Source organism: Schistocerca cancellata, chromosome 1 (assembly GCF_023864275.1).
Source record: "Schistocerca cancellata isolate TAMUIC-IGC-003103 chromosome 1, iqSchCanc2.1, whole genome shotgun sequence".
NCBI classification, from domain to species: domain Eukaryota; kingdom Metazoa; phylum Arthropoda; class Insecta; order Orthoptera; family Acrididae; genus Schistocerca; species Schistocerca cancellata.
Window position 1 is genome coordinate 1,205,001,398 of NC_064626.1, and position 25,858 is coordinate 1,205,027,255.

The 25,858-nt window shown below is 43.9% G+C and overlaps 1 non-coding gene across 1 annotated transcript; it reads right to left on the reverse strand.

Annotated features, from left to right (window-relative positions):
* Positions 1-16,501: 16,501 nt before the first annotated feature.
* Positions 16,502-16,575, reverse strand: Trnat-ugu (transfer RNA threonine (anticodon UGU)). Its single transcript has one exon. It is a non-coding gene; the product is annotated as a tRNA-Thr (tRNA).
* Between the last annotated feature and the right edge of the window lie 9,283 nt (positions 16,576-25,858).

A 25,858-nucleotide genomic window follows, 5' to 3' on the forward strand; every position in this document is an offset into this window, starting at 1 on the left:
GCCGATGCAGTGAGAGCCTTAGCCGTGCTTGTATGTGTGCTGTGCTTCTCGCTATCTCGCTGCCCGCCATCCGCCGCACCGACTTGCATAGGTCAAACATTTAATTCATCTTTAGAATTGTATCTGTGTGGACCAGTGTCGAAAATGTTTCTAACTGTTCAATAATAATGTGACTTTTACCAGAATTGCCCTAACAATTAATCATCCTTATCACTGACCTAGACAGGGTCCTTACCACATATTGTGCAACCCGAGTATCCCGAACTGAAAGTTTAAAGTTAGTGTTAATGAGAATTATTAGCAGACAAATCTATGCTATAAAGAAGTTTAAAGTTCTGTGTGTTAATGCAAATGTTAGTAACGAACAACAGTTTGATTAAATAGGAAGATAATTTTTTGAATTGAGCTAGCAATGACACTTAATTAATTTGAGACAGAAAAAATGATATTTAAATAATCCAGAAGTGAGACAAAAGAGGAGTAATCCATCGGTTAATAATTCTGAGTGTTAATTTATCTTCAGTACTTAATAGTTTCAGTATAACGACCATAACAGTTTCAGGGCCACCCCTTCTCTTGTCCATTCTTTCAAACCTTGAAGTGTACTGATCACATTTGACCAGCAAAGTTAAGTTCCATATTAAACTTAAGTGTATTAGTGTTTATCCATCCTTAATAGTGACATTGTATGTGTACTTTCAAGATTGCTAATTCTAGGGTAATCTATGCCCGATTTCAGTCTGATCAATATACAAAATGCAGTTCGTAGTAATCATTGCAGTGTGGTGTTGTGTATTTATAGCTCGTCCAAAATAGTACAAAAGGAGAAAACTTTAGTTCAGTGGATTTTTCTGGTTCCAAATTTTGCCATAAAACGCAACATTACTACGTGTTATTATGCTTGTACATGCACCCACTTGTACAAGGAAAAACTCACCCAATGCCTAATTAGGCTGGCGACCGTATTATTAATCATTGGTAACCTCTGCTGTGTGTACTTCTTGTCCGTGCGAATGCAGAATTGTACTTTACCTTTGCTTGACGCATCACTGTAGTTACCGACTGGGTATAAGCCCGAATTGCTTCCATTTGGGGTACACGCGGTCAAATTAAGTACTAAAATCCTTGTTTATAAGGTAAAGCCCGTGAACTTATTACAGTACAGGCTTTAAAGAGCTAACGTACGCCCGAGCGGGGACGTTATAAATGCCTATTGGGGCATGCTACGTAACTGCGGGCGTTAGCGTTACAATACCTTCTGTGGTTTTGGTTCTTGTCAAAGAAGCGACTGCCAGTCCTCCTGAGACATCCAGACACCTCACTGAGAGTGTCCCACCAGCAGAGTCCAAATCGTGATAAAGGCGAAAGTTGGACATACCTCATACTAATGCCCAGTATTTGGCGTCCGGGTGTTTGTGAACATGTCGTCAGTTCTGATCCATACATACAGGGTGAGCCACTAACTATTGCCGCCTAGAATAGCTTCGAAAGTATGGTAGTAGCTGAAAAGTTTATGGGACAAATGTTGCATGGGACAACGGGGGCCATTATATGGCGTTGGTTTTTTGTTGCTAGGTGGGGTCGCTTCAGAGATATGAAGGTGAACTTTGTTTTTTTTTAATGGGACGCTATAGTTTGGACCTTATTTTCTGACAGCGGCTATCGAGACGAATCCAATGATGTGTATCATTAAGGTCTTTGAAAGTCAACGAATGTCAGAAAGGTGGTATGATCGTCCGTTTACAGAAGGTGTTCGAAGTGATGACCGTTGATATCAGTACAGTGCTGCAAACTTGTTATCATGGACTGAGTGGTATTTCAATCACGTCTGCACATGCTCTGCCAATTCTCTCTCACAAATAGGGCAAATAGTAAATATTCGGCGAATACGGCGTATCCATCTAACGTGCCATTGATATGTAAACACAATTCGACAGTTTTGCAATACAACACTAATAGAAACGTTAAGACTAGTATCGTCGAATAAAGCGAATGTGAATGATGTATTCCTTCGAAGAACGAGTCGATATTCTTCTCATTCACGGAGAATGCCAATGCAATTCAGTGAGAGTTAGAGACTTATACGCTGAAAGATATCCTCAACGTACTCACCCTATACGCCGTTTATTTAAAAATGATAAATTGAGAGCAACCGAATCTTTAATGCATCGGAAATATATCAGAAAAAAAAGTTACTAATGAGGAAACGGAAATTGGTACTCTTGCCACTGTGGTTCGAGATCCTTGTGCTAGTTCGCGTCAAATCGCAAGGTAATCTGGGATGAGCCAGAGTAGTGTTTTTCGTGTTCTGCATCGCCATAAATATCATACTTACCATATCAGTCTCCACCAAGAACTAAATGGTACAGATTGTATGCGCCATATTGAATTCTGCCATGGGCTCAACTTCAGTTTCAGAGGGATGACACATTTATTAATTTGATTTTATTTACTGACGAGGCTAAATCCACGAACCATGGAAATGTTACTTTGTATAACATGTATTATTGGGCAACTGAAAATCCATGTTAGCTGCAGCATGTTGCACACCAAAAACGGTGTTCGGTGAATATATGGTGTGGGATACTGGAGGACAGAATTATAGACGCTTATTTCATAGAAGAAAATCTTACTGGTAGGAAGTATTCCACATTCCAGCAAGAAACATTAGGTCTGTTATTTGTAGAATTACCTTTAGGAACAAGGAACAGAATGTGGTATCAATACGATAGGTGTCCGGCACATTTTTCGCCGATGACTAGAAAAGAGTTGCAGAGAAAATTCCCAAATCGTTGGATTGGAAGCGGAGGAGATGTGTCGTGGCCGGCTCGTTCGCCAGACTTCACGCCTCTGGATTTTTTCTTGTGGGGATTCCTAAAAGACATTGTTTATAAGGACGTTCCAACTACACCTGAAGATATGCGAAGGAGAATTGTCAGAGCACGTGCTTCGGTAAGTGCCGATGTGATAAGGTATACCACTCAATCCATGATAAGAAGATTGCAACACTGCATTGATACTAGTGGTCATCACTTGGAACACCTTCTGTAAATGGTCGTTCATGCCACCTTTGTGACCGTTTACCTTCAAAGACGTTACTGTTACACGTCACTGGATTCGTCTCGATAGCCGCTGTCAGATAATAAGCACCAAATTACAGCATCCCATTTAAGAAAGAAACAAAGTTGGTTTTCATATTTTTTAAGCTACCCCACCTAGGAACAAAAAACCAACGTGGCCCCTGCTATCCAATGCAAATTATCTCCCACAAACTTTTCAGTTCCTATCATACTTTCGGAGATATTCTTGGTGCCAATAGTCAGTGACTCATGCTGTATAATACCATAGTTACTTTCCGGGGAATTCCATTAGCAATATCATGAAGTTTAAATACTCGGTGACATCGTTCGAATTTTAAAGGCTACTTTCTCTAATAACATACTCCTCCTTACGTTACCCGTATATATCGTGACACCTACATGACGGTTCTCTAGCAGTCAATCCTAATTCTGCTCGTGAACAGTAACAGTTTAAACAAGTTCTCAGCATCGCAGGTTATACTCGTATATTGTCTGTTATACTCGTATGACCAAATGTCCGTTCGGTTGTAGCTGCTGATGCCTCACTTTACGAGGATGGCATTCGTTGGTAATGATGTGGAAGATTTCATATTGTTAATGCAAGTGATGATCTTTTATTTACATTTCAGTGGTGCGTTAAACATAATGTGCTTTGAACACTGTTTATTCCGACGCTAATAGCTATTTACTATTATCTTGCCCGGCCAATAACCAATAATAAAACGAATTTCTAGTGCATCGTGAATTTTCGATATTTTATGGACACAGGCCTAGTAGATCATTTCCATTTTTTGAGTCTTCTGACTAATCGACAGGGTCCGCAAAAAATTCGTCACCCGTGATGACCACTTCGTCTCAGTATCGCATATACACTCAACGTTCCCAATTGTTAGCCGTACATACTGCCATCTGCCATCCCTTACATTTTTCCCCTCTACGGCTCTCTTTAGTATCACTGAAGTTATTCTCTTACGCCCTAACACATGTCCAACTTGCACATGACTGTTAATATCCAACAGTGTATGTTTATATCCAATGTTCAATCTATACATTGAAGAAATGACGGAAATAAAAAGAAAGGTTCAAGAGTGGAATTAAAATGCAAGGTGAAAGGAGATCAATGATACGATTCGCTGATGACATTGATATGCTCAGCCAGCCTTGGTGGTCTCGTGGTTCTAGGCGCGCAGTCCGGAACCGTGAGACTGCTACGGTCGCAGGTTCTAATCCTGCCTCGGGCATGGATGTGTGTGTTGTCCTTAGGTTAGTTAGGTTTAAGTAGTTCTAAGTTCTAGGGGACTGATGACCACAGCTGTTAAGTCCCATAGTGCTCAGAGCCATTCGAACCATTTGAATTTGATACGCTCAGTGAAAGTGAAGAAGATTTACGGGATTTGCTGAATGGAATTAACAGTCTAATGAGTGCAGACTATCGGTTGAGGGTAAACTGAAGAAAGATAAGGTATACCAAAGATGAGAAAAGGTAGAAATTTAACGTCAGGACTGGTGATCACGAAGTAGATCAAGTTAAGGTATTCCGCTACCTAGGCTGAAAAATAAACCAAGATGGTCGAAGCAAGGTGGACATCAAAAGCAGTCTAGCACTGGCAGAAAGGATATTCCTGGCCAATAGAAGTCTACTGCTACCAAACATAGGTCTAATATTGAGGAATAAGTATCTGAGAATTTTTTTTTAATTTGGAGCATAGAGTTTTATGGTAGTGAAACATGGACTGTGGGGAAACCGAAACAGAAATGTTGTAAATGGTTGAAAATAGGGTGGACTGAAGTTAAGGTATATAGAGGTTCTTCGCAGAATCGGTGAGAAACGGAAGATATGGAAAACACCAACAAGAAAGAGAGAAAAATGGGTGGACACCTTTTAAGACATTACGGAATAACTTCCAACATACTAGAAAACTAGAGGGATTTTTAGAGGGTAAAAGCTGTAGATGGAGACAGAGATTGGAAAACATCCGACAAATAACTGCGGATGTAGGTTGCAAGTGCTCCTCTCAGATGGAGAGTTTGCACAAAAGGGGGAATTCATGATTCGTGTCGGGCCACATCAGACTAGTCAGAAGACTGATGACTCAAAAAAAAGAATTAACTTACTCGCTGACTCGTGCTCGTACGCTTCACCTATATGACGGCGATTGTCTGATATTGCTGTATATGACGTTAAAACTATTTTTGCATCAGTCGATTCAATGTTTCCGGTATTTATGGATAACTGGACTATTACAAAAAGAATGGTTCAAATGGTTCTGAGCACTATGGGACGTAACTGCTGAGATCATCAGTCCCCTAGAACTTAGTACTACTTAAACCTAACTAACCCAAGAACATCACACACATCCATGCCCGAGGCAGGATTCGAAGCTTCGACCGTAGTGGTAGCGCGCTTCCACACTGAAACGCCTAGAACTGCTCGGCCACTTCGGCCGGCTGTAATCTAATGTCGATGTATTATTTAACATACACTCCTGGAAATTGAAATAAGAACACCGTGAATTCATTGTCCCAGGAAGGGGAAACTTTATTGACACATTCCTGGGGTCAGATACATCACATGATCACACTGACAGAACCACAGGCACATAGACACAGGCAACAGAGCATGCACAATGTCGGCACTAGTACAGTGTATATCCACCTTTCGCAGCAATGCAGGCTGCTATTCTCCCATGGAGACGATCGTAGAGATGCTGGATGTAGTCCTGTGGAACGGCTTGCCATGCCATTTCCACCTGGCGCCTCAGTTGGACCAGCGTTCGTGCTGGACGTGCAGACCGCGTGAGACGACGCTTCATCCAGTCCCAAACATGCTCAATGGGGGACAGATCCGGAGATCTTGCTGGCCAGGGTAGTTGACTTACACCTTCTAGAGCACGTTGGGTGGCACGGGATACATGCGGACGTGCATTGTCCTGTTGGAACAGCAAGTTCCCTTGCCGGTCTATGAATGGTAGAACGATGGGTTCGATGACGGTTTGGATGTACCGTGCACTATTCAGTGTCCCCTCGACGATCACCAGTGGTGTACGGCCAGTGTAGGAGATCGCTCCCCACACCATGATGCCGGGTGTTGGCCCTGTGTGCCTCGGTCGTATGCAGTCCTAATTGTGGTGCTCACCTGCACGGCGCCAAACACGCATACGACCATCATTGGCACCAAGGCAGAAGTGACTCTCATCGCTGAAGACGACACGTCTCCATTCGTCCCTCCATTCACGCCTGTCGCGACACCACTGGAGGCGGGCTGCACGATGTTGGGGCGTAAGCGGAAGACGGCCTAACGGTGTGCGGGACCGTAGCCCAGCTTCTTGGAGACGGTTGCGAATGGTCCTCGCCGATACCCCAGGAGCAACAGTGTCCCTAATTTGCTGGGAAGTGGCGGTGCGGTCCCCTGTGGCACTGCGTAGGATCCTACGGTCTTGGCGTGCATCCGTGCGTCGCTGCGGTCCGGTCCCAGGTCGACGGGCACGTGCACCTTCCGCCGACCACTGGCGACAACATCGATGTACTGTGGAGACCTCACGCCCCACGTGTTGAGCAATTCGGCGGTACGTCCACCCGGCCTCCCGCATGCCCACTATACGCCCTCGCTCAAAGTCCGTCAACTGCACATACGGTTCACGTCCACGCTGTCGCGGCATGCTACCAGTGTTAAAGACTGCGATGGAGCTCCGTATGCCACGGCAAACTGGCTGACACTGACGGCGGCGGTGCGCAAATGCTGCGCAGCTAGCGCCATTCGACGGCCAACACCGCGGTTCCTGGTGTGTCCGCTGTGCCGTGCGTGTGATCATTGCTTGTACAGCCCTTTCGCAGTGTCCGGAGCAAGTATGGTGGGTCTGACACACCGGTGTCAATGTGTTCTTTTTTCCATTTCCAGGAGTGTACAACATACTCGTCGTGTATGGAAATGATTAAACGCATCAATTTATTTCTTTATGAACCCTATTTCATGTATTCATATCTGCCAATGTGGACAATCATCGACTGTATAATGGAATTACAATAATGAAAATTTGCGACGGACCGTGACTCGCCCCGGATTTTCCGCATGTCGCGAAAGGCCGCCTTACCGTAAAGGCTATCCGATCACGACTCAGGACCAAACCCGAACATCCACATCTCGTCAACTATGTGTCTACAACCTGCACTCGTCCATTCATTATGCATACTCCTGTATAGGGGAGACATTTGCACTGAAAGTCGCTTGCCCGGTGCCTGCGCATAAATACAATATTGCGGTGCCTATGTTGTTCAGAAATACGATACAAAGTTCCTTCGAACATGCGTGCGCATCCGAAGGAACAACCACTGCAGCAGCTTCCTGTGCCGGACTGAAAATCGGGCTCGGACAAGTGCTCTACTATATGAGCTACCCAGGCACTGCTCACGACCCGCCTCTCAGCTTCGTTCCGGCAATACCTCGTCTCCTACCTTCCAAACTTCACGGAAACTTGCATAACTAGCAGTCCTGAAAGGAAGGATATTGCGGAGACATGGCTTCGCGACAGCCTGGGGGATGTTTCCAGAATGAAATTTTCACTCTGCAGCCGAGTGTGCGCTGATATAAAACTTCGTGGCAGATTAAAACTGTGTGCCGGAATGAGACTCGAACGTGGAACCTTTGCTTAGCTCAGACGGTAGAGCTCTTGCCCGCTCAAGGCAAAGTTCCCGAGTTCGAGTCTCGGTCAGGCTCACAGTTTTAATCTGCCAAGAAGTTTCATATCAGCACACACTCCGCTGCAGAGTGAATATTTCATTCTGGATACATCCCCCACTTTGTGGCGAAGCCCTGTCTCCGCAATATACTTGCTTCCAGGAGTACTAGTTCTGCTAGTTTCGCAGGAGAGCTTCAGTGAAGTTTAGAAGGTAGGAGACGAGGTACTGGCGGAATAAAACTGTGTGGAGGAGTCGTGAGTCGTGCTTGGGTAGCTCAGAACAGATGGATAGAGCGTCTGCCATTCACAGTTCCGTTTCAGCCGCGCTAGCGAGTGGACATTGTTTACTTCTGCTCTGCACTTCCGTGTTTACATCGCTGTACTTGGGCTTCGCCGAGTGCTGTCCGTCCGTTAATCTCCGTGCTCGTACATATTCCTTGTGATCTGATCGCTCCTTCTGCTCGTTCTGCTGCTTATTGGAATTTAGGTTATTTCACCGGCATTTCGTCGCTGGATTAACAATGGCTACAAACCTCAGGCAGAATACCCTGGTATTTGCTTTTTACATGGAATCCCGTCCTGTTCAGCCGACATCCCTGGAAATAGATGACTGAATTACACAGGTAATTGGCCTCAATTCCGAAACCGTCCATACCTGGCAACCCGAACAGTAAAATTAGAGTGTTTTTGTCAAGTTATTCAGTGCTGCGACTGTTGATAAAGTGTTATGAAAGTGGGGCTATGAAGTAGATTTTGTGATAAGAACTGGTTTTAAAAGTAAGGTTTCCATGCCGCGCGGGATTAGCGGAGTGGTCTGAGGCACTGCATTCATGGTCTGTGCGGCTGGTCCCGGCGGAGATTCGAGTCCTTCCTCGAGCATGGGTGTGTGTGTTTGTCCTTAGGATAATTTAGGTTAAGTAGTGTGTAAGCTTAGGGACTGATGACCTTAGCAGTTAAGTCCCATAAGATTTAACACACACATATTTTTAAGGTTTCCATCTACAGAGCTGACATTGCTTATAAAACCGTTCGTGTCTTGAATCTTTCCATTTAAATTGAAAATGATAAGATTAGGGTTCAAAATGGCTCTGAGCACTATGCGACTTAACTTCTGAGGTCATCAGTCGCCAAGAACTTAGAACTAATGAAACCTAACTAACCTAAGGACATCACACACATCCATGCCCGAGGCAGGATTCGAACCTGCGACCGTAGCGGTCGCTCGGTTCCAGACTGTAGCGCCTAGAACCGCACGGCCACTCCGGCCGGCAATAAGATTAAGGAAGCTCTTTCAAACTACGGGGACATTCAACCAATTTCAAATGAAAGATGGTCGCCCCGCTTTAAACTGCAATGTTTGAACGGGGTCCGCTGTGTGGAGATGGATGTTAAGACAAATATTCCCTCTCAAATAACTATTTATAGGTACAAGGCACAAGTTGTTTATACAGGTGAGGAAGCTACAGGTCGTATATGTAACGTAATCGGCTACTTCAGACAGGCATGTCCGCGGAGAAATATTGTTCTTAATAGTAATCTGATACAGCGTCAGAAACTTACCTTAAATGATCTGTTACCAAAGAACAGCCCGGATCCACTGGTTGAGAGTGTTAACGCAGCGCGCCAAGGTGATGTCCCCCTTCAGGATAAGTCAGTACGCCCCGTTAACAACAAAGGGCAACCCTGTTACCACTACTCGTGAAACTGAAATGCAACTGGAGAAACAACATCTGGAGACAACAGATAGTTGTTCAGAAGACGAGCTGTCCTATACAACAATTCACAAGCAAAAATAGTGCGATGAGGAGGCAGAGGAACCGGAAGGCAGAATGCGAATGGAAACTGATGAACAAAAGGATACTAAACATACAGTGTTAGGAAATGAAGGAGGTGTAGTCAGTATTAATTTGCAAGAAACAACAGGTGAAGTAGCTGATTGAAGAGATCAACAGCTATCTGCTAATAAATAAATTCAGGGAGAGGTTGCCAAACTGCCGTCTCCATTTATTTCCGCCTATCAGGAAGTAAGTGATATTAATAAAGAACAAGGAAGTGGTGGCCAAAATGAAATCACAGTCGACACCGCAGGGCAGGCGACAGCAACTGAAAGGGGAAAGCGTCTGCTGCTGCTCCAGGTGAGCCGAAAATTAAAATAAAAACGTAACCAAATGTGAAAGTAGCTCGTAGCCAAGGGAAGGGAAAATCCGGAAATGGCGACCCAAGCCCAAAGAACGTTGGGTACGAAACGGTCCTACACGAATCACTGGAGGAAACGTCAGAAAGTTTATAAGGAAATTAGTCTGCTAGCGGCACAAGAGAAAACCTCAAAAATCGAAAGAAACGCGTCAGTTACTAATAAACTTATTGAAGTGTTATTTCATGTTCAGCCTTCCGAGAAAACTGTTAACAGTTTGACTGAACCCTGAACCATAGGAAACTCAATTAGTTCATCAAAACAACTAAATAGTGACAGCGCAATGACGCAATCTTATTCTGTCACCACTATAAACATAAATAGAATTACATCTGATTTGAAATAATCGGCATTTCAGAAATTTTTGTACGAATCCACGACTGATATTGCCCTGTTACAAGAAGTTCTAATGTCGGATTTAGTACTTACCGGATATGTCAGTTTCATAAATGTGTCTCACGAAACAAGTGTTGGAACAGCTGTTTTGGTGAGGGAAGGGATTGCAGAAAGTGAGGAGGAACGACTGGAATCCGGAAGGGGAATAGGACTAAACATCTATGACGTGACTACCATCAATTTTTACGCCCCTTCAGGATGTCCTCACCGAGGTGGTAGGGCACGTTTCTTCAAAGATGAACTGATATACTTGTCAAGGAAAAATCCAAGACAGTTATTACTTGGAGGCAATTTTAATCGTGTTTTAAATAGAAAAATCAGTTACCTAATTTTAATATATCAATTGAATTAAAGCAACTAGTTACTGGTTTAGAATTAAAGGATAGATGGGAAATCAAATACCCCTCCGTTGTTGAGTTTACTTACGTCACGGCAGCATCTCGTAGCAGAACTGATAGATTAGATTTTCTAAAAATCTTGAAACTTCCGTGACAAAAGTAGAAACCATTCCTACGTACTTTCCAGACCATTCAAGTGTCTTAGCTTGCATAAATCGGACAGGACAGCCAGTTTGCTAATTCCAGAATCAGTGGAATTTTAACATTTCCTTGTTGGTAAATCATGATTTAGAAGGCCTAAGTAAAGAAGTATGGGCAATACGCCTGCGTGCTAGTAGTAGATATGTCACTGCTATCTATGAGTGGGTTAAAATGGCGAAGCCAAAGTTGAGGATGGTTCTCATTCAATACAGTGCCCAGAACACAAGAGAAATGAAATGCACTATAGAATATTGGACACAGTGATACAGCCCCGCGGAGCCCATTTCATTATTGTCTAGCACCACGTTACCTTTCCCCGTTTGCCGGACGGTGTGGCCGTGCGATTCTAAGCGCGTCAGTTTGGAACCGCGTGACCGCTACGGTCGCAGGTTCGAATCCTGCCTCGGGCATGGATGTGTGTGATGTCCTTAGGTTAGTTAGGTTTAAGTGGTTCTAAGTTCTAGGGGACTGATGACCTCAGTAGTTAAGTCCCATAGTGCTCAGAGCCATTTGAACCATTTTGAACCTTTCACCGTTGGTTTATTAACGTCTGGGTGGCTACATTAAGATTTTGTTAACTGCTTGGGATGGTATCACTCCGAATGTGGAACTGTTTGGCGTAGACATATCTTATTTATGCCATCTTTACTTTTGGCACGTTTGAATATCCGTAACGCAGAGGGACATCCACTCTGATGTTGCCTACCTGTCGTTATATTATCTTTACTATATTTTTTGTGGGCTATAGTCGGACGTCTGGTCTGATACAACTCTCCAAGCCATCCTCTGATCGTTCATCCTCACTTCACTACAGTAACCTAGATCTATTTGAAATGTAGACAAGCCTTAGTCTCACCTCCACAGTTTTAACATCCCCTCCCCCGCCTCCCGCCACGTCCCTAAATTACCGAAGTGATGTTTACTTTATGCCTCGGGATAGGATCTATCAAACGACTCATTGTTTTAATCAAGTTTTGCCATAAATTTCTCATTTCCCCTATTCGATTCCGTACTTCCTGATTACTTATCTCATCTACCCATCTACACTTTCAGGAATATCCGCAGCGCCTCTTTTCATTGGAAGTAATTGTAGCGCACGTCTCATTTCTGTGCAAACACTTCAGAATCCTTCTGAAAACACTTTATAATATCTAAATTTACATTCGATGTGAATACATCCCTCTTCTTTGGTGTAGCATTTCTTGCTATTGCCAATTTTCATAGGCATACACTGTTCATGGATCATTCAGTATTTATATACAAAACTACACAACATATTGACTTCACCTCTCAACAGTCCGCCCCCGGTAGCTGAGTGGTCAGCACGACAGAATGTCAGTCCTAAGGGCCCGGGTTAGATTCCCGTCTGGATCGGAGATTTTCTGTTCTCAGGGACTGGGTGTTGTGTTGTCCTAATCATCATCATTTCAACCTCATTTACGCGAAAGTCGCTGAAGTGGCGTCAAATCGAAAGAACCTGTGAACGGTCTACCCGACGGGAGGCCCTAGTCACACGACATTTACATTTAGCTCTCAGCAACCTAACAAAATTTAATTGACATAAACATTTACAAATGTTAATTGTATAAAACGCATCGAAATAGCATTTTCTACGTACAATCATAGTACACAATCGAAACCGGAAGTATCTATCGTCTAGAATTTCGCTTCCTCCACTTGGTTTGTACCCCACAATAAAGGAACCTTTATTTAATGTCAAGAAATATCCTCTGAGTATCATTTATTTCACGATGACCAATTTCTACCGAGGTTTGCTGTCATCTTTTCAAATTCTGTTGAAACCAGTCATCGTGAAATAAATAGTATTTAGCGGTATTGGCTGCAAAGGAAATTTTTTTCCATTAAATCGATAGATCGCTTCCATTACACAAACATGTGTACAGTATATAAAACCTTCATTTCTTGCATGTGCTCCAATCTGCATCCGGTGACTGTGCAGAATTTTTACCACAGGTTGCGTGTTTAGACTATTGCTCTGTATTGAAAAGAAACCGGGCGTAAATTGATATCATCATAATCGAAATACCAGGAAAAACTTCATTGAGAGAAACCTTAATTTTTAAACTAAATTTATTTAATAAACTGCCATTGAAAAACTGTTAGCACTCCCATTAGCTTCTAAGACAACTAATATATCTAACTAGGTCATGCAAATCATTCAGTAATCCTTAGTAAAACCTTTTTTGTTAATAACATATTATCAAACAGCTTCTTACGCGCCATTCATTTGAAAAGTCATACTGCATCTGCTAGTTAATGAAATAATCAGTTATAAAAGCTGCGATTAACAGCGTCAAATGCCCTATGGAAACCTCAACACGGACAGACTATCACTAGTTATTCCACTGTATTCATGATCGCACTTGGATTTATGTGCAGTTTGAGTAACCCGCCGCCCATGTTATGTAGCACAAGTGACGTTAAATATCTAAGGAGGTCATGAAAAACTAGTTGTGCACAAATAGGAGATTCAAATGACTTGCGAAACTGGGCTGTTGTGGACAGAGATTCAAACGATTCAAACGCAGCAGCTATCACCAACTCTAACGAGGCGAAGCTCTTGTACCTGACGGAGATTCGAATACTGGAGGGACTGTTATTGTTGACTAGGCATGAAGGGACGTGAAATGTCTAATTTCTGGCCAGTATAGGTAACAAGCTTCAAATTCAAATTAAATGAAGAATTTTTTTGCACTGAAGCAGGACACGTGTCCGTCTACCATTGCCCATGTTGAATATCCGTGTTGGTATTGTTCACAAACTGGAAAGTGTATGCACGTTCAGAATCGGAATTACGTGATGTAATGTTGGTCGAGGATGTAAACGCAGCACATAATCGTATTCTTAGCTTGTGACAGTCAGATACCGGATATCAAATTTTAACCAGCAGCGTAATGTCTACACATTAAATAACAAAGGTAAAATATTTTTCCCAACCAGGACTCGAATCCAGCACCTGTCACTGAAATTTTCTAGTCACGAACAGATCTTAAACACTGGTTTTTCAATCAGTTTAGAATGCACATGAATGAAGTAGAAATAACGTGATACAAAGTACTGTGGTGTTTAGGGGTTGACTCCACACATGTCGCCATTGGTGATTACACATGAAGAGACGTTAACAGTGGAGTTCTTTTCTCACCAGCATCTAGGAGCGATACGTTCGTTCGTGAAACGATATGACTGTGTGACTGAGCATTGAAACCACCTCCTATCGTTATTGGTACCACCATATTAAGAGACATTGTAAATCAAATTTTCACTACAGTTAGGAGTGCGAATGCTAGATCTTGAAACGAAATGATAATTTTTGTGCTCGACTAGCGAGGAAGATGTAAGCAGAATTTTGTGAACTGTCGGCTGCGGTTAGCTGCTGGAGCTACCGGATGTGTGTTGTGGCAGTGGTCTGAGTCTTGGTCACGTTGTCTGCAGCATGTTGTTGGGACACGTTTTTACTGGAACCCAGATTAGCGCCCAGCGTTGTATGAATTGTAGTTATCTACGAAGCCTTGGTGTATTAACTTCCAGGATATTTTGTGAATACGGCATTCCAAGGAAAAAGAAACGCAAGCGGTATGTCACCTAAGAGGCTTGTTTAATATAGACTGTGTTCGAGTGTATATCCACTCCAAAACTGTGGATTTCATACTGGCTCTTTCAAGTTTACATTCCGAACACAGGTAGTTCGCTTGATTAAGGAAATTTGTTCCCAGCTCGCTGGCGGCGTCTCCCATCTGATAGTGGGCGTTACTGACGTAACTAGTTAGGCCCTGGGGCTTGTCTTTATGAACTTGTCACTACTGTGGATGTTGGGCGTTAATTGCTGGGCGTTAATGTTGTACGGACAAACTGCAAAAAGTGGTATCTGGTCATAACTTCTGTCCTGGTGCTTGATGTATTCAAACGGTTTAATATTCTGGAACACAGTGGTGCCCAGGGACTGTGATGTTACGGTTTTATGTGTTATATTTTAAGAAGTATTTCGTAGTGGTTAGTGTGATCTGTCGTATTGTCATTTTACGTCTACCTGGTTGCCTTGACGGTTTAGAATATAGGTGGGCATCCGCACAATAATAGCCACAGGTTGAAGTTAGTTCGATAAGAATTGCAACCTTCTGTCTTGGCCAAAGGTAACAGTGTTTATTTTTCAGACCACTAGAGTTATCTATGCTGCTATGTAAAGGCAAGTCGTTGTTTGAAGTTGTTACCAAAAAGCTCGAAAATTACGTGATCGATTCGCTTCAGAATTTAACACGATACTGTCACAACCGTTCAGATGGACATAGGCACCATGTTTTTGAAAATATATATGGTATATAAATATATTAACTGGTATCCAAGTTAAAGCACCAAACGGAAATTTTGGAAAGTTGCCTTTCTTGTGCCACAAAGCAGTTTAAAGATATGATAGTAAACAAAAAACATTGTAAAGAATACGGAACGGAAACAACTGCAACGTGCACAGTGGAAAACATAAATTTTCTTCGTTTTCTCCAGCTTAACGGATTTTCACACGCCTGGTTAATGTGCTCAGTGTGGGGTTTGCCCACCTCTGACAGAAATATAGGCCTGACGACGACAGGGCATACTGTGAATGTTGTCATCAGTTTCATGTTGAGGCAGGTATGCCCATTCTTCCCTCAGAGCTGCTCGCAGGTCGTGGAGAGTGATTGGTGGACGTTGACGTGGTACAACAAGGCTCTCAAGTGCACCCCAGATGTGCTCTATGGTGTTCAAATTGGGAGAGCGAACAGGTCACACCAAGCGTGCAAACTCTTTCGCTTCCAAGAAGATGGTCAACCAACCCTGGTTCATGAGGATGAGCATTATCATCCATTAATACGGAGTCTGGGCCTACAGCAACTTGCAATAACGGCACATGAGGTCCCTAGATCTCGTCACGATAAAATAATCCCTGCTCACACCATTAGCGATCTTCCACGATATCGATTTTGGGTTCCAAAATTATGTTCCACGTTCCATAGAGATGCGAACGTCGCGAATCACTCTCGAGACCAAATCGGGACTTAACTGTGAAGAGAACATTGGTCCACTCTTCGACCGTCCAGGTGGCATATGAACGATTCAACTCTAGACGTTCCCTTCTGTGAAGACACGTCAGAGATACACATGCAACATGTCTCCGACAGTAAACGCCACACCTGTTACCTCGATACAACACGCCCATTGATGCTGGAAGGTCAGATGCCAGCTGCCGTGCAGTACTAAGGCGATACCGACGTACCCTTACAGCCATATAACGACCCTCTCTTTCTAATATCATACGTGGTCGGCCATGCCCTAGTCTTCGGATTAAAGTTTCAGTCTCTATAAACTGTCGCCACATCCGAGAAACATTAAGCTATTGGACCACATAAATGTGCGACTGTCATTCTTCCATTCTTCCTACGGCAGTTCATCGCAGAGAACTGGTAGGCGTCTTCCTCTGCGCCGTACCACCATCTGTGACTGAGTAAGCTGCGACTTCGGATGTGGGACTACACGGCAAACAGTACTCTAAATGATGACTAACTGAAACCCTCACCTGCCGACAGGTGTTGTTGATATACCTCGATGTGGACAGCTGAAAATGTGTGCCCCGACCGGGAATCGAACCCGGGATCTCCTGCTTACATGGCAGACGCTCTATCCATCTGAGCCACCGAGGACAGAGATGAATAGCGCGACTGCAGGGACTTATCCCTTGCACGCTTCCCGTGAGACACACATTCCCAATTGTCCACAATTCTACATATGTAATGTACCTTATAGACTTTTGCCGATTCACTAATTACTCGCGCACGCTTTGGCGATTCCCGTAAGAGTTTGGGCAACCTGTGCGCATTCGCACAGAAGAGGGTCAATGGCTGGGTAGCCTTTAACTACACTCCTGGAAATGGAAAAAAGAACACATTGACACCGGTGTGTCAGACCCACCATACTTGCTCCGGACACTGCGAGAGGGCTGTACAAGCAATGATCACACGCACGGCACAGCGGACACACCAGGAACCGCGGTGTTGGCCGTCGAATGGCGCTAGCTGCGCAGCATTTGCGCACCGCCGCCGTCAGTGTCAGCCAGTTTGCCGTGGCATACGGAGCTCCATCGCAGTCTTTAACACTGGTAGCATGCCGCGACAGCGTGGACGTGAACCGTATGTGCAGTTGACGGACTTTGAGCGAGGGCGTATAGTGGGCATGCGGGAGGCCGGGTGGACGTACCGCCGAATTGCTCAACACGTGGGGCGTGAGGTCTCCACAGTACATCGATGTTGTCGCCAGTGGTCGGCGGAAGGTGCACGTGCCCGTCGACCTGGGACCGGACCGCAGCGACGCACGGATGCACGCCAAGACCGTAGCATCCTACACAGTGCCGTAGGGGACCGCACCGCCACTTCCCAGCAAATTAGGGACACTGTTGCTCCTGGGGTATCGGCGAGGACCATTCGCAACCGTCTCCATGAAGCTGGGCTACGGTCCCGCACACCGTTAGGCCGTCGTCCGCTCACGCCCCAACATCGTGCAGCCCGCCTCCAGTGGTGTCGCGACAGGCGTGAATGGAGGGACGAATGGAGACGTGTCGTCTTCAGCGATGAGAGTCGCTTCTGCCTTGGTGCCAATGATGGTCGTATGCGTGTTTGGCGCCGTGCAGGTGAGCGCCACAATCAGGACTGCATACGACCGAGGCACACAGGGCCAACACCCGGCATCATGGTGTGGGGAGCGATCTCCTACACTGGCCGTACACCACTGGTGATCGTCGAGGGGGCACTGAATAGTGCACGGTACATCCAAACCGTCATCGAACCCATCGTTCTACCATTCCTAGACCTGCAAGGGAACTTGCTGTTCCAACAGGACAATGCACGTCCGCATGTATCCCGTGCCACCCAACGTGCTCTAGAAGGTGTAAATCAACTACCCTGGCCAGCAAGATCTCCGGATCTGTCCCCCACTGAGCATGTTTGGGACTGGATGAAGCGTCGTCTCACGCGGTCTGCACGTCCAGCACGAACGCTGGTCCAACTAAGGCGCCAGGTGGAAATGGCATGGCAAGCCGTTCCACAGGACTACATCCAGCATCTCTACGATCGTCTCCATGGGAGAATAGCAGCCTGCATTGCTGCGAAAGGTGGATATACACTGTACTAGTGCCGACATTGTGCATGCTCTGTTGCCTGTGTCTATGCGCCTGTGGTTCTGTCAGTGTGATCATGTGATGTATCTGACCCCAGGAATGTGTCAATAAAGTTTCCCCTTCCTGGGACAATGAATTCACGGTGTTCTTATTTCAATTTCCAGGAGTGTATATTGTTAAAGGCTACCCAGCCGTTGACCTTCGTCTGTGCGAATGCGCACGCAGTCGCGCTATTCATCTCTGTCCTCGGTGGCTCAGATGGATAGAGCGTCTGCCATGTAAGCAGGAGTACCCGGGTTCGATTCCCGGTCGGCGCACACATTTTCAGCTGTCCACATCGAGGTATATCAACAACACCTGTCGGCAGCTGAGGGATTCAGTTAGTCACCATTTATTCCAGGGAAAAGCGGCACGGTCTTCAACAGTATTCTGTTCTTTCGAGAACAGATACTGTCTTCATATAAACAGTACTCTGTTTGATAGGTGCCCTAACATCATCGTTGGTGTGATTTCCGTTGACCGGAATGCCATCTCCTTGCACAACGTCATCGTACGTACAGCTATTGACAGTCTGTGTGATTACATCGTGAACTGACACAGGACATGGAAATAGAAGTTTGTTGCTTTAATTTCGGACACCGGTATATATACACTATTTTTATTTACGCGACCACAGAGTTGCCTACTCCGTATCCCAATGATCCCAACCGATTTGCTCGTTTATTGTTAACAAATTCAGTTCCCAATCAAGTTATCGTTGGCTATAATAATAATCAAAGCTAAAATTCAGCGAGAGATTGGTATACGAGATAGAGTGGGGGAAGGTGAATGTAGAGAGAGGGAAGGGGGAGACAGACATAAGAGGGAGGAAGCGGTGGCTGGAGGAGAAAGGGGGGGGGTAGGAAATGACGGGCAGAAAGAGGAGTCAGCAGGAGAAGGAGATCAGAGCATATATCCAATTACCATACGTATTCAGCAATTGTGAAGCATTGTCGGATTCGCTAGTCTCCTTATACAACCTATAAGGGAGTGGTGAATATGCATCTTTGGGACCGACGACTTCTATCCCGTTGGGGCACTGTCTAAATGATAGCTGAGCATTGGCGGCTTTGTGCTATCTTTGGATCCTCTAATTGACTGTCGTCCCGGTAAGAGGGGCGAGTGTCGCACTGATTAGCTTGCTTTACCACTGTCTGAGACTGAGGAAAATGCGGGGACCGTGCCACGGTTGGGGAGTTGGTATTGGTTCAATTGGTACGAGGCAGCAGGAGGTACAAAATAAGGGCCAATCTGTTGACATGGTGGCCTTTGGGGCCTCTTGGTGTGTTTGGAGCAGTATGTCCGATAGCATCCGTTGTGGCTGGTTTCTGGGTTTAGGAGAGAAGATGGACAGCAATTTGCCTTCAGGCAATTTGGGTATTGGCGCCCGGAACAGTGCTTTGAATGATGGAATTTGGAGTGCTAAAGAAGTTGTGGTGCGGATTGTGTTTATTCCTTCAGTGAAGCTCGCCTCTGGAGTTTGATAGATGAGGTTTTCTTGCAATTACTATAACCTACTTGAAGCCGCTAGTGTAACTTTCCGGATTTGCTTAGTGGATTTCTATTTAGTTTATTTTAGTTAGAGAAATGTCGTATGGGTAGATGATCTGTTACAATCTCCGAGTCAGTCTCGGGTTACATGAATGTTAACTTAGATGGGCCACTGACTGAAGTGGTAAATTTGTCTTTCAACTGTTCTGCTCCGATTCTGCCGGCGGCACTTAAGCTGCACTGGTGTTCCAATTTGCTGTTTTTTACCTTAAAGTCCTTTCTTATGTATTGCAAGTTTTGAGCAATGTTGAATCAGCTTTTGATGTTTTAAACTACACTACTGGCCATTAAAATTGCTACACCACGAAGATGACGTGATACAGACGTGAAATTTAACCGACAGGAAGAAGATGCTGTGATATGCAAATGATAAGCTTTTCAGAGCATTTACACAAGGTTGGTTCGGTGGCGACACCTGCAACGTGCTGACATGACGAAAGTTTCCAACCGATTTCTCATACACAAACAGCAGTTGACCGGCGTTGCGTGGTGAAACGCGTTTGTGATGCCTCGTGTAAGGAGGAGAAATTCGTACCATCACGTTTCCGACTTTGATAAAGGTCAGATTGTAGCCTATCGCGATTGTGGTTTATCGTATCGCGTCATTGCTGCTCGCGTTGATCGGGATCCAATGACTGTTAGCAGAATATGGAATCGGTGGGTTCAGGAGGGTAATACGGAACGCCGTGGTGGATCCCAACGGCCTCGTATCACTAGCAGTCGCGATGACAGGCATCTTATCCGCACGGCTGTACCGGATCGTGCAGCCGCGTCTCGATCCCTGAGTCAAGAAATGGGAACGTTTGCAAGACAACTACCATCTGCACGAACAGTTCGACTAAGTTTGTAGCAGCATGGACTATCGGCTAGGAGACCATGGCTGCGGTTACCCTTGACGCTGCATCACAGACAGGAGCGCCTGCGATGGTGTACTCACCGCGATGTCTGCAACGCCAATCTTATCTGTAAATGTTAAGCTGAAATTCCGTGCCAGGCGGGTAATCTTGTGTCTGTTATTCTGCAGCTCCCAAACTGCATTATGTGTCTGTTGGTAAATCTGCTGTTGGTTATCACATGTCTCTTATCCTTTTATATTAGCAGTTTCATTACAGTAATTAAAAATTTTCTCATAATTACAGGCTTTAAGCCTTATTCAATTAAGTGCTTAGGGAACGATACGTTACTTTAAGAGTTTTATTAAGTCTTGAAAGGCCTGAAGACCTTATCGCCGAAACTCTTGACTTTTGTATCATAATGTGTATGCTATTTGTTGACAGCCTTCGCGTCTGAGCTATAACAATTTAATTGTTGCGGCGCCTGACCACCTGTACGTACTCCAGTATTGCGGCCTGTGCATGTACCTGGACAGCGTCTCGCTGGAGTTTGGATTCCAACTGCAACTGCTAAACAAGTTAAGTTTTTCGTATGTTATATTTGATGGGTGGTTTTAAGTAAATGCCTTTTCGAATTTGCCCCATCTTTTAATCTAACGTAAGAAACCTAATATTCTGTTTTCTGTACTTGAATTTCCAAATATTTACTATAATTTAGTTCTTTAACATTTAAATTCCGTCTGTAATCCACTGCAAGATGACTACCTTTTCCAAACTTGGTTGCACCCTTCTTGTAAGTTATTGGAAAATTACCAGACTTAAAGTTGTGAATTTTTCCTCTTTCTCGGAGGATTGATTTTTGTTCTTGGTTGTTGTGCAGTATTTTGAGATTAATTTGTAATTTATTAAGGAAAACTGATGCGCTTAGCCTGGTTCGACCTTCCACGCCGACTATCCTTTGTCCATCCCATGTTCGGACATTTCAGTAGCTATCAGTGCTGCTCGTTGTATCATTGCACCTTATGTAAATCTTGTATCTATTCCTTGATATATGAGATTTGTTTCTTAACAAATTTATTAAGAAATTGTATTTATTAAATTAGTAAAAGTCTTGAGTTGTCATTATACACTTTAATAACCCAAATCTCACTCCACTGCTACCTGCGGCACACAGGTATTAATTTAATACGGGGGAAAAGACCAGTTCATTAAGCACAGTTACAGCTAGGTACCTTACGATTCGAGGCCATGTGCCGGCTGATGGCCCCAACATCCATCACTTCCTTAACATTTAATAATCACAAAGTAATTGCCACAAAGCTGGTGTGTATATATTCTTTTTTACTCAGAAGAAAAATATCTGTTCATTGATCATAGTTACAAATGGAGGGCACGTGCTGGCTGGTGGCCACAGAATCTATCAATTCACACAAAGGAAACAGCTCTATGGCATGGGGGTGGGGGAACAATTAATAGATACTACGTACGTACATTGTAACTCTATGAAAGTGATATCCCTTACCTTTATACTACAAATAATATTACAAGACTAAAAGTTTAACGGTCCTTTCCAAGAACAAAGCAAGTCCAATGAAGTTCCATAAGACACGTGAATTAACACAAAAAATATAGAATAATCAAAAGACGCGAAGGTTATGTCTCATACGAATGAAAAACTGTTCTACGTTTATTACAAAACCAAACCGAGACAACTCAACACAATGTTTCGTCCATTACCTCTGAGCAGTGCGGGCGAACCGTCTGCTAAACCTACCAGACCGAAACGTACACAACGTACAGTGGCTAAAATTTTGTTTCCAGGATTAAATGCAGTTGCTTGGAGGGTTTGGCGGGGAGGTTGGGGAGGGGGTTAGGAGGACCTGTTGCCAGTCTCCTGTATGTGTTCCGAAGAGGATAGTCCGCTTCCTGTCACAACGTCTCCAGTCCTACCTCAAGTGGTTGAAATGTTAAGTCTGTACTACAAGCCTACAACTTAAGATGGTGCAAATGGCTCTGAGCACTATGGGACTTAACTTCTGAGGTCATCAGTCCCCGAGAACTTAGAACTACTTAAACCTAACTAAGCTAAAGACATCACACACTCCCATGCCCGAGGCAGGATTCGAACCTGCGACCGTAGCGGTCGCGCGGTTCCAGACTGTAGCGCCTAGAACTGCTCGGCCACTCCGGCCGGCACAACTTAAGATACACACTGAATAAGGAAGAGCGTGCTACACATCTCTCCCACGATCCCAATACTGAAACTCACACATACACACAAAGTAAAAACGAGAACGATAAAGACTACAAAAAAAAAAAAAAAAAAAAAAAGAAACGCAAGCACTTTTCTTTTCCCGAGGTGGTTGAAGTTGCTGCGAAGTGAAAAAAATTAAAAATGGATGTGAACTAGTGGTGGCCAATAAACTGAGGATCACTTGCACTTCACTTACCAATAGCTTCTATTTCAAAACTATTTAACTTGTAACTGGTTTTTGATTATACTTCTGCTTAATTCCATTTCACTTACAGATTATCGGCGTGGTGGAGAGTAATAATGTAACAGTGGATCTCGGGATATAGTACGGACCAGATTTCCCTTATTGCAACACTTTTTAAATAGAATATTTCTTCCTAAATATATCACCGTATTGTAGCTTGCAAAATGTTTTCAGATTTGGATAAACCTTGATTTACCAGAGTAGTTTTTCTAATTTCAGAAAAGGACTACAGCACAAAAAAAATGAATGCCATCATTTAAAAAGGAAATCAGAAAACAAATTAAACTTTGGTTACAGAGACGGAAGTCTGAAAAGCTTTCAGTATATAATTCTCTTCCCTTCTGTGTCAGCTAAGAAAATTTTTTTTCGGCAGCATTGGTGAAATGAAATGGTCATATGGCATTATTGACCGGAAGGCCCCATTCGAGTTCGGCCACAAAGTGCTGGTCATCGCGTTTATTTAGCTCATTAATTCTTCTACCAGTTTCTACAAGGCCAAACGCCTGGCGAATGACGGGTAACAGGTGTTCGGGATGCCTTTTAGAGAGCGAGAATATTTCGAAGAACTTTAGAAGCCCATATATTTTCGCAAAATCTGTTGTTCACAAAAAAATTTCTTTTTGAGTGTGGGTTACTGAAATATTTACGTGACAGAGTTGCGATTATTAGATGTCTCCAAAGTAGAAGAGTGTGGTAACATTTTAAGTGTTGTAAACCAAAACTCTGTACACAGCCAATGTCAAGCCCATCGGTACCAAACGACCGCCTTGACAAGTTATGGCAATGGTGTTATTTGGATGCGATATGGAGCGGCTTGTGGTCAGCAAACCGCTCTTCCAACCATTATTAGGCTTCGTGACATTGAGCCTCTAGTATTTGGCAAGTAGCTCCTCTATTGACATCAGGAAGCTCACTGCACACCATTCCAGAGCTTAAACCAAGGGAAAATCTCTGATAGGGCCGGGAGTCGAAGCTGGGTTCTCCATATGGCAGTCAGCCTCGCTGACCGTTCAGCCACCGACGCGGACTTATTCTAAAAAAATTGATTTTACATCCGTTAAGGGTTGTCTTATCTAATAACAATTTACCAGATATCTGCAATATCGTGGTATGAATTTATGTCTGGACGATAACCATCGGAACAGTTTTCTCTTGTTGTGTCTTGTGGTAATCGTTTTGTATATAGAGGAAGGAAGGTTCGTTATTTAGACTCCGCGAAAAGCAGTCAGAACGCGAAACAGGTCCACGATAGTACGTGCGAAATAAAGTGTTACGGTAAGGTTACACTGAGGCGACAGAAGTCATGGGACACCTCCTAAAATCGATTTGGGCACCCTTTTGCTCGGCGTTGTGCAGCAACTCGACGTGGGATGGACTCAAAAATTATTTGGAAGCCGCTGAATAAACATTGAGCCGACCATAGTTGTGTAACTGTTGCTGGTGCTAGATTTTTTGCACGAACTGACCACTCGATTATGTCCCGTGAATGTCCGATGGGATTAATGTCGGGCGGTCTGGGTGGCCAAATCATTCTCCCGAACTGACCAGAATGTTCTTCAAACCAAACGCGAACAGCTGTGGCCCGGAGACAAGACGTATTGTCATCCATAAAAATTCCTCCGTTGTTTGGTTGCAAATTGTCTCCAAGCAGCCAAACATTACCATTTCAGTCAGTGATAGGTTCAGTTGGACCAAGGGGTCAGTTGCAAAATTTTTAAATTTATGATCAGTTCCATGGAACCAAACTTCTAACTTAAACTAACTTACGCTGAGGACAACAGACAACCCATGCCCAACGTGTAACGCCGGAAATGCATATCCTCCTATTTCCATCTATTGTACTATAAATTTGTTTTCCTTATTTTTGTTACCTGAATATATACCCTTTCTGTGTCTTCGTATATTGTAATTGTTTTACTATTTGTATATATATATATATATATATATATATATATATATATATATATATATATATATATATATACGCATTTATGTCGATGTATAATTGGTTTGTTTCGTAAATATTATTTGTATTTTTACGCTGGGTCTTGCCTAGGGAAAACTGCTATCGAACGATTACATCGATAGGTCGTGTGAAGAATCAAAATGTTTAGGATCTTTGGTAGTGTTAACTCTGTCGCGTGGAGCGCGGGCAGAGAGAGGGAGTCTGGCTGGAGCAGCGAGTGGAGCAGGTGTGTTGTGTGAAGCTCCCGCGAGTTGCCGCACTTTTGGGGTTTGGCAGCATGTAATTGCGCTCGACTTGCGATGATAGTTTCTGACATGGTGTCGCGGACGGAAAACATTAACTAGCGCACATCAAGAGCCCGTTTCGTCTGGTGACCGTTTCGAGAAGAAGGCGCGCCAACACCCAGCTTCTGCAACAGCGACGGCCGACAATGAGTGACTGTCGCCACCTCCTCGATCGACGACTTCGAACCTTCAATCAACCAACAAGGAAGACAGGAAGTACGTAAAGTTTTAGAACTGTATGGCAGACCTCAGCTTTTCAAACTTTTAAAATTGTTGCATCGCAAAATTACAGCAACTTAGCATGAACCTTTGTTGCTCATTGTCCCAATTGCATTGCCAAGCAGGGTCCCTACCTTTTCCGAAATGAACCCGAGTGTCGTTGAAATTCAAATATAATTCGATTTCACTGCATTAATTTCAAAGTTCAGTTAAGGCATTCATAGCTGGCTACAATATTTGGATTACACAAGCACAAATTAAGAGTGCGAGTTTTGTTACCGTATTTTAGCTTACCTGTGACTGCAGCTCAGCTTGGTACGTACTAAATTTTACTATTGTTAATTGTTCAGAATCATTTAATTCAAGTTCAAAGTTAAATCTCTTATTTCTAAATTGTGTAGATTCAAGTAGCTTTTGAAATGAT